We start from the raw sequence: 9,099 nt of genomic DNA, 5'->3' as shown, positions 1-9,099 counted from the left end.
CGTGTACCTTCTTTTGTTGCCTGCTGGGTGGCTGAAGCTTTTGCTAGTGCTTGTTTAGGTGGTTCAAATTTTGCAACCTTGTCTTTCAGATGAGCGGTATTCCCAGCTCTCACTGTACCCTTGTCTTCATGGGTTTTTGAGGCTGTGGGATACTGACGCTTAGTCAGGGTCAATACTTGTCCTTGTAAGACTGTAATCTCATCCGTGAGAGATCCCTGTTTTTTGAGTGCATCTTGCAAGTCTCTTCTCAGGGAATTTATCTGCATGCTTTGCTTTCTCTGAGCTTGCCTCCACATTTTTATTGCATTGTGAAGCACTATGAACTTCTTTGCTTGGGCCACAGTTACTTGTTTTAGTTTCTGGACCTTCTTGTGCTCCATTTTGTGCCTCGTCACCTGGGTTCTAAGCTTGGCTTTTAGCGTTGCTTTGGTGATGCTCAGGGTAGCCTTCAGTTTCTCATGCTGCTTTGCGGGGACATACTGGGTCATCAGACGTTCCTGCAGCACTTGAATTTCTTTAGCAGCCTGCAGCTTTTCTTCCTGCAGCGTTTGCTGCTTCTCCTCAGCATACTGGAGGTGTGTACGTAGACCTTGCAGTTGGTTCTGCAGTCGGTGCTCTGCTTCAAACTTTTCCTTGACTTCTTCGGTCAACTGAAAATTTTCTTCTTTCAGTTTTAAGTTTTCTCTTTTTAATCTTGAATTTTCTCTTTTTTCAGTCGCTGTATTCTTCAGGGCTTCTTTGCAGTCCTCCTTCCATTTACGCACATCTGCTTTGAGAATGACAATCTCCTGGCGTGAGACTTCCATCTCTAGGTTGAGGGTCTGAAGCTCCTTCTGAGAGACTTTGAGATCTGTATCAAGATTACCAATAGTTTCTTTAGCAATGTCCAGCTCCTCAGTGAGACTGTGTAGTTCCTTTCTGGAAACTTCCAGGTCTGTGCGGCAGCTGTTGGTCTCATGATGTGAGGCATCCAGTGCTCTGCGGAGTGTCTGAACCTCTTTCTGAGATACGTCCACTTCTATCGGACACTGTTGACCTCCTGTTGTGAGGCATTCAGCTCTATGCGAAGAGTGTGAACCTCTTGCTGGAAGACTGTCATCTGCTTCAGTGCCTCCTCATACACTGGCGACACACTTTATTCGAGCTCGGCTAGTCCCACGAATTCGGGTATACCCGGGTGTATTGAGGTTTGTGACTGTTTTCTGCCCGAGTGCATTGGGTTATTTTCCAAGCAGGGATTGAAGCATTTTATTCCCACTGGCTGCAATACTGCACAGTATATATTGTGACAGAAACCAGGGGTTGGTAATAAACTCCATATACAGGGCTCCCAGGATACTGAACAGTTTCTGTCCTGTCTAAGCTGAACAGGGCAGCCTCGTGGTACAGGCACTCCATTCCACAGTTTGTCTGCTGCCTGTTTTCTGTCACCTGTCATGCTGATTAGAGTTCAGGTATATAAGACCTGTTTCCTGTTTCCTCTGGGCCCCGCCCAAGAGCCTGGAAGGCTGCTGAACTGCAGAGGGGTGAGAAAGCCTCTTTCCCAAATCGCTTCATTCATTCTGTTAGTTTGTCTAAAGACTGCAAAGGTACTTATTTTGTTGGTGGAAGTGGACAAGCCACTTCCAACTCTGAGTCAGGGACATCTAAGTTTAAGTTATCGCTCAGACGAGCAGCTTTTTGTTTGGCTTTGTTTTCTGTTTAAACTGTGGCAGTCTCAGTGCCTGGGACTGAATAAAGCCTGTTTAAAGGAACAGTACGTGACGTCTCATCATTTAACCTACCCTAAAAGACCGTGTTCTAACAGTCCCGGACAGACGGCGGAGCCCCGGAGTAAGCCGTTTGTCACATATGGTGGAGAATGCGGGCAGAACACTAAAAGGTCTGGGGGTTAAAGAACTTTAAAGAAAAAAAAAAAAAGGGGGTTTTTTCTCTCTCTCCAAACAAGATGGAAGACGTGGTGAGTGCGCTGGTACGCAATGTCGCTGTCCAGAGAGACGCGAATGAAGCCCTGCAACAGGCGAATGCAAACCAGCAAGAGACAAACCGCTTGCTGAAAGAGGAGCAACAGCGGTTCGCTCAGGGCTTACAGCAGGAACTCGAGATCCTGAGGGAGACTATCAGTAACCTTCCACTGGCAGCGGCAGCCCCAGTTCCGAAAATGACCAGGGCAAGCCACTACCTTCAGAAGATGGGACCCTCGGATGATGTGGAAGCCTATCTTCTCACGTTTGAACGCACGGCACAGAGAGAGGGATGGCCAGAAGCTGAGTGGGCTGGTCTAATCGCACCCTTCCTAAGCGGCGAACCCCAGAAGGCTTACTTTGATCTAGAGCCAGCCGAAGCTAACGTCTATGCAAAATTGAAGTTCGAGATCCTCGCCCGCCTCGGCGTAACCACGGCTGTTCGCGCCCAAAGGTTTCACGCATGGTCCTTCACGATGGATAAAGCCACCCGAAGCCAGATGTATGACCTCATCCACCTCGCCCGGAAGTGGCTACAACCCGAGATCAACTCAGCAAGCCACATCGTGGAACGGTTGGTCATGGACCAGTTCTTGAGGAAACTTCCCTCTGCCTTACGCCATTGGGTCAGTCGGAGTGACCCCCACAATGCGGATGAGCTTGTGGCCCTCGTAGAAAGGTACAATGCAGCAGGAGAGCACCCGCAACCCACAGTCGTGGAGCAACCCCACTACCCGAGGTTCCAGGACTCTTCCAGAGACGGTAAAAGGGTACCGGGGTTAAGGGGAGCTGAAGAGCGGCGACCACCTTCACGCAGCACCAGCAACAGTGGTTCGCACACTAAGGGCAATAGCCAACATGGGGAGCCGGGAAAAGGCTCTAAGTGGGACACAGACTATGTACCTAAATGTGTAAATTGTCATGAGAGGGGCCACACAGCAAAAATCTGCCCACTAAATGAGGAGCCCATGCAATGCAACAGCGTGGAACCTTATTCGCTGTTGTCCCAATGTATGGGCCCTAGCCCAGAGGACCCCTTGAATAACCATCTGTGGGCATTTGTAAAGGTTAATGGTAAGAGGGTTCGGGCACTTCTTGACTCTGGGAGTATGGTCACACTAGTGTCCGAATACCTATTGCCCATTAAGAAGAAACAGGTAAACAGTTCACAAAGAGTGGCAATTTGTTGTATACATGGGGATAATCATGAATATTCCACTGTTGATGTTTTTTTTGAAACAGAATTTGGTTCTTTAGATTTCAAGGTGGGTGTTGTACCCAAACTGGCACATGATGTGTTAATAGGGACCGACTTTCCCCATTTTCTAAAAATGTGGTCCCCAGCTCAGAATAGCGCCCAGAGTTCAATAGCAGACCATAACGAAGTGTTAGAAGAAACAAATCCTTTCCCTTTTTCAGAAATGGAGGTTGACGAGGGCCCAAATAAGAAAGGGGAAAAGGAGGAGTGCTGTGAAATTCCCTTCCCCATCACTACTTTGGTAGGGAATACCCCAAATCAAGATGTTGATCAGGCACTTACCACCCCAGTACAGGATAAGACCCTCGCTGACCTAGAGGTCAGTCCTGGGAGTTTTAAGAAGGCCCAGTGGGAGGACCCCACATTAGCGGTAGCAAGGGGAAATATACGGGACCAGAATAGTACTCATGGCCAACCAGATAGGTCACTTGCTTACCCCTACTTCGAGGTAGAGAACGACCTAGTATATCGGGTTGATAAAAGAAAATCAGTTACAACTAAACAATTGTTGGTACCACGGACATTCCGTAACGTAGTATTACACCTCGCACATAGTCATCCATTGGGGGGACACCTAGGGGTGGAAAAGACAAAAGAAAAGGTTCTCCGAAGCTTTTATTGGCCTGGGGTTCTGGCAGAAATTACAAACTATTGTTCCTCATGCCCAGAATGTCAGATCACCGCCCCGTTCAAAGCATACCGCAGCCCATTGGTACCCCTTCCCATAATAGAGGTACCATTTGACCGGATTGCTATGGATCTAGTAGGACCCCTAATAAAGTCTGCTAGGGGACATCAGCATATATTGGTAATATTAGATTATGCTACCCGATATCCGGAGGCAGTTCCCCTACGTAGCACCTCTGCTAAAAACATAGCAAAAGAGTTAGTACTTCTGTTTTCCCGGGTCGGAATTCCTAAAGAGATCTTATCTGACCAGGGAACACCATTTATGTCCCAAGTAACAAAAGAGCTATGTAAACTCCTAAAAATCAAGCATCTCAGAACCTCAGTCTATCATCCACAAACAGATGGTTTAGTGGAAAGGTTCAATAAAACCTTAAAGAGCATGTTACGCCGGGCGGTCGATAAGGATGGGAAAAACTGGGACTGTTTGTTACCATACCTGTTATTTGCCATTAGGGAAGTTCCCCAGTCATCCACAGGCTTCTCCCCGTTTGAACTATTGTATGGCCGACATCCAAGGGGCTTACTGGATATAGCCAAAGAAACTTGGGAACACGAGGTTACCCCTTACAGAAGTGTAATAGAGCATGTTGCCCAAATGCAGGACCGCATTGCTGCAGTCCTACCCATAGTGAGGGAACACATGGAGAAAGCTCAAGAAGCACAAAGGAATACGTATAATAAGGGTGCTAGGGTCAGAATTTTTTTTCCAGGTGATAGGGTACTAGTTCTGGTTCCCACCGTGGAGAGTAAATTCCTTGCTAAATGGCATGGGCCATATGAGGTCTTGGAAAGAGTGGGAGAAGTAAATTATAGGGTAAGGCAGCCAGGTAGGAGGAAACCTGAGCAAATTTACCATATAAACCTACTCAAGCCCTGGAAAGATAGAGAGGTCTTGTTAACCCTAGTACCCCCAGGTCCGTCAGAGAATCAAGAAACTGACCCAGAGGTTAGCATAGCTGAAACACTGTCCGTGCATCAGAAACGAGAGGTCCAGAGTTTAGTGAGAAGGAACAAAGAAATCTTCTCTACACAGCCAGGTAAAACTAACGTAATTAAACATGACATAGTCTCTGAACCGGGGGTCCGAGTTAACCTTAAACCGTACCGAATCCCAGAGGCCAAGAGAGAGGCTATAAGTTTAGAGGTTAAAAAAATGCTAAAACTAGGCGTAATTGAGGAATCCCAAAGTGGGTGGAACAGCCCTATAGTTTTAGTCCCAAAGCCAGACGGTACAACAAGGTTTTGTAATGACTACCGGAAACTAAACGCGGTGTCAAAATTTGATACTTATCCTATGCCCAGGGTGGATGAACTTGTAGAGAGACTGGGCAAAGCCCGATATCTCACAACCCTAGACCTAACAAAAGGGTACTGGCAGGTTCCCCTCACAGAAAGGGCAAAAGAAAAAACAGCCTTCTCAACCCCAGACGGCCTCTTTCAATATAAGGTGCTGCCTTTTGGCTTACATGGAGCTCCCGCCACATTCCAAAGAATGATGGATAAAATTTTAAAACCACATGTTCGGTACGCTGCCGCCTACCTGGATGATGTGGTAATCCATAGTGAAGATTGGCAGTCCCACCTTCCAAAGGTCCAAGCTGTGCTCGACGCAGTTCGGTCTGCTGGACTAACTGCTAACCCCGCTAAATGCACTATTGGTCTGGAGGAGGCCAAGTATCTGGGGTATTCTATTGGTAGAGGGTTACTCAAACCACAAACACTCAAAGTAGAGGCGATACAAAATTGGCCAAGGCCAGTCACAAAAAAACAAGTAAGGACCTTTTTGGGGTTAATTGGCTACTATAGGAGGTTTATTCCCAATTTTGCAACTAAGGCAACCCCACTAACCGACCTCACAAAAGCAAGAGGACCGCTAATGGTAAAGTGGTCCCCCGAAGCCGAACAGGCCTTTAGAAGCCTGAAAGAAGCTCTCTGTGCCCAACCAGTGTTGGTCACACCTGACTTCTCCAAAGAGTTCGTAGTCCAAACCGACGCATCTGAGGTAGGGCTGGGGGCGGTACTCTCCCAGGAGTCTCAAGGGGAGGAGCACCCCATCCTTTATTTAAGTAGGAAACTAAATCCCCAGGAGAAAAATTACTCCATAGTCGAGAAAGAGTGTCTCGCAATAAAGTGGGCTGTAGAGACACTCAAGTATTATCTGTTGGGGAGAAAGTTCCGATTGGTCACAGATCATGCACCCCTTACCTGGATGTGTCAAAATAGGGAGAAGAACGCTAGGGTGACCAGGTGGTTCCTAAGCCTACAGCCCTTTAAATTTTCTGTGGAACACAGGTCGGGGCACAAACATGGCAATGCCGACGGGTTGTCAAGGATGCACTCCCTAATATCCATGGTCGCTCACCCCTCGAGGTCTGAGCTGGGGGGGAGGATATGTGACAGAAACCAGGGGTTGGTAATAAACTCCATATACAGGGCTCCCAGGATACTGAACAGTTTCTGTCCTGTCTAAGCTGAACAGGGCAGCCTCGTGGTACAGGCACTCCATTCCACAGTTTGTCTGCTGCCTGTTTTCTGTCACCTGTCATGCTGATTAGAGTTCAGGTATATAAGACCTGTTTCCTGTTTCCTCTGGGCCCCGCCCAAGAGCCTGGAAGGCTGCTGAACTGCAGAGGGGTGAGAAAGCCTCTTTCCCAAATCGCTTCATTCATTCTGTTAGTTTGTCTAAAGACTGCAAAGGTACTTATTTTGTTGGTGGAAGTGGACAAGCCACTTCCAACTCTGAGTCAGGGACATCTAAGTTTAAGTTATCGCTCAGACGAGCAGCTTTTTGTTTGGCTTTGTTTTCTGTTTAAACTGTGGCAGTCTCAGTGCCTGGGACTGAATAAAGCCTGTTTAAAGGAACAGTACGTGACGTCTCATCATTTAACCTACCCTAAAAGACCGTGTTCTAACAGTCCCGGACAGACGGCGGAGCCCCGGAGTAAGCCGTTTGTCACAATATATATATACTGCATTACAATTCATGAATTTATGCCATCTGGTAGACACGCGAAGCATTGCAGCCTATTAAATCCTAATCATTATCATTTAACAGATCAGCCGCCCGTCAGCCAGGCATGAACCCAGGCTGGGAAGGCAAACGCAACGAGGCTTGTCAGAGGTGAGGAGCGGCGCATTCCAGGTATCTGCCAGGTACATACTGGGTATTTGCTCGAATAAAGTGTGTCGGTGCAGTACTTCCGCTTTAGCGTAGCCACCATTTTATCAGATTGGCTCTGCTTTTCATCCATGGCGGAAATAGCAGCATTTGCAGTATCTAGCTCAGTCTTGAGATCGTCCAATTCTGTCCTGGCTGTAGAGTACATTGCGAGCATATATTCCTGTAGCTTCACGTTATTTTTCAGTAGCTCCGCGTAACCATCTTTCTTTTGATTCAATTGTTCACGGAGTAAATCACAGTCACGCCTGGCAATTTTCAGGGCGTCTTCAGGGCTGGTCAAGGGATCGTCACTCACTGGTTCTGGCTCCGCTTCCCTGGGATGACTGGTTGAGGGTTCCTCACTGTTGGCACCGGACAGACACTTCTTTGGGGTACACGACTTCTGCCTTGGGCCCTCTGGATATTCGGTTATACGCGGGACGAATTCTCCATTTTCTCTAGCCTGCAGGGCATCTCGGTCCCCCTTTTTCTCCACAGGATCTGCGGACGTGTCTGTTACTTCCACGGTAAGTGAAGAACCGCTTTTCTTTTTCTTTTTCTTCCTTTTTGATTTGGATGACACCGTCCCTTCAGGGATACTGGGGTCTCCATCTTCGCTTGAAGTTTTAGCAGCGTCACTGGATCCACCCGGCTTTTCTTGCAACTGTAATAGCTGACGGAAATATTCGGTGATTTACTGCTCCCGCTCTGTCTCCTGCTGATCATATTCGTCATCAAAGGGAGCGGTCTTTTCTGTTCGTGCCGAGTTCAGGCATCCCCACCATTCTTGGGGTGTTTTGTGGGTGTGACTCAGTTCGGGTTCCCCGTAAGAGATGTCTTCCTCTTTATTGGACTGGAAGGGCCACTCTTCAGTTGGGTAGGGTTCATTACAGGAACGCTGCATCTTGCCCTCCATTTTTAGGCTATCAGGTGTCATTTTCTTCCTGACCTCAGGAGGCGCTATTGCAGCTGTTGCCACTGTATTTGCTAGAACCCCCAATTGTGATAGTCCTACAGGTGGGCATATTTTGCTTGTAGAGGTCGTAGCTCTCACAGGCATCTCTGTAGACTTTTCTTTCTTGGGTAATTTTTTTTTTTTTTTTCAATATCAGCAGTACTGTGCATGCATTTTCTTTTATCAGGTATACAAGATTGTGCAGTTACTAGGTAAAAAAGTCTATTTGCTATACACCATTTATTTGCTAGGTGCAATCCCTCCCCAGACACCATATGTGGACGGACGTTCACAGAGGTACACACTTGGAGTCGTTTATAATGTGAAATTATAATAAGGCTTTATTGTGCCTTTTCCTTTTCATCAGGAAATTCATCCAAACACAGGGGGGGGGGGAACAAAGCCTCTATTCACTTGGGAGTATTTCTAGTGAAACACTAGGCAATAATTCACATCTCCCTTAGTCAAGCAGTTCTCGCAGCCCAAAAACATATAACATGAAATAAGCAGATATAAGCAGTCTCTTAAGAATAAAAGTCTTATCTGTTTCTTGGAGGGAAAATCTCACTTCCTGGTTCAGCTTCAGGTGCAGTAGTTTTCCCTGTGTCTTGAAATCAGCTCTGCGGTGCAGAGCTCAAGACTGGTCAGCTCCAAGGGTCAGCTCTCAGTCAGAGCTAAGGAGTCGCTTCCTGTCTGAACAGACAGGTTTTTGTAAACAATCTAAATCAAGCAGGTGGTGTTTAGTAATTAACTACCAGAGGTTAACCACCACACTGCTGGATTAAAGGCACATTACTGAACAGGGATAAGTCCCCTGTTACAGGCGTGAACTTACTATGTGGTCTTAAATCGGTGAAGGGGCCCTCTACAGATGTGTTGGTTTGTTCGTTATCACAAAGTAATGTTACAAGATCCTCAAGATGTGACTGATCCTGTGTTGTAATACCCCTTGTGTCAAGTTGTCGTCTTTAGTTTTTTGTGTGAAACTTGTGTAATAGAAGTTTACGTGAGAAGAGGTTTAGGTCTTTAACCCACTCAAGCAATTTAAAGTCGGTAGTTGGGGAAAAAGAAA

Source organism: Ascaphus truei, chromosome 1 (genome assembly GCF_040206685.1).
Source record: "Ascaphus truei isolate aAscTru1 chromosome 1, aAscTru1.hap1, whole genome shotgun sequence".
NCBI classification, from domain to species: domain Eukaryota; kingdom Metazoa; phylum Chordata; class Amphibia; order Anura; family Ascaphidae; genus Ascaphus; species Ascaphus truei.
Note: the sequence above shows the minus strand (reverse complement) of the source record.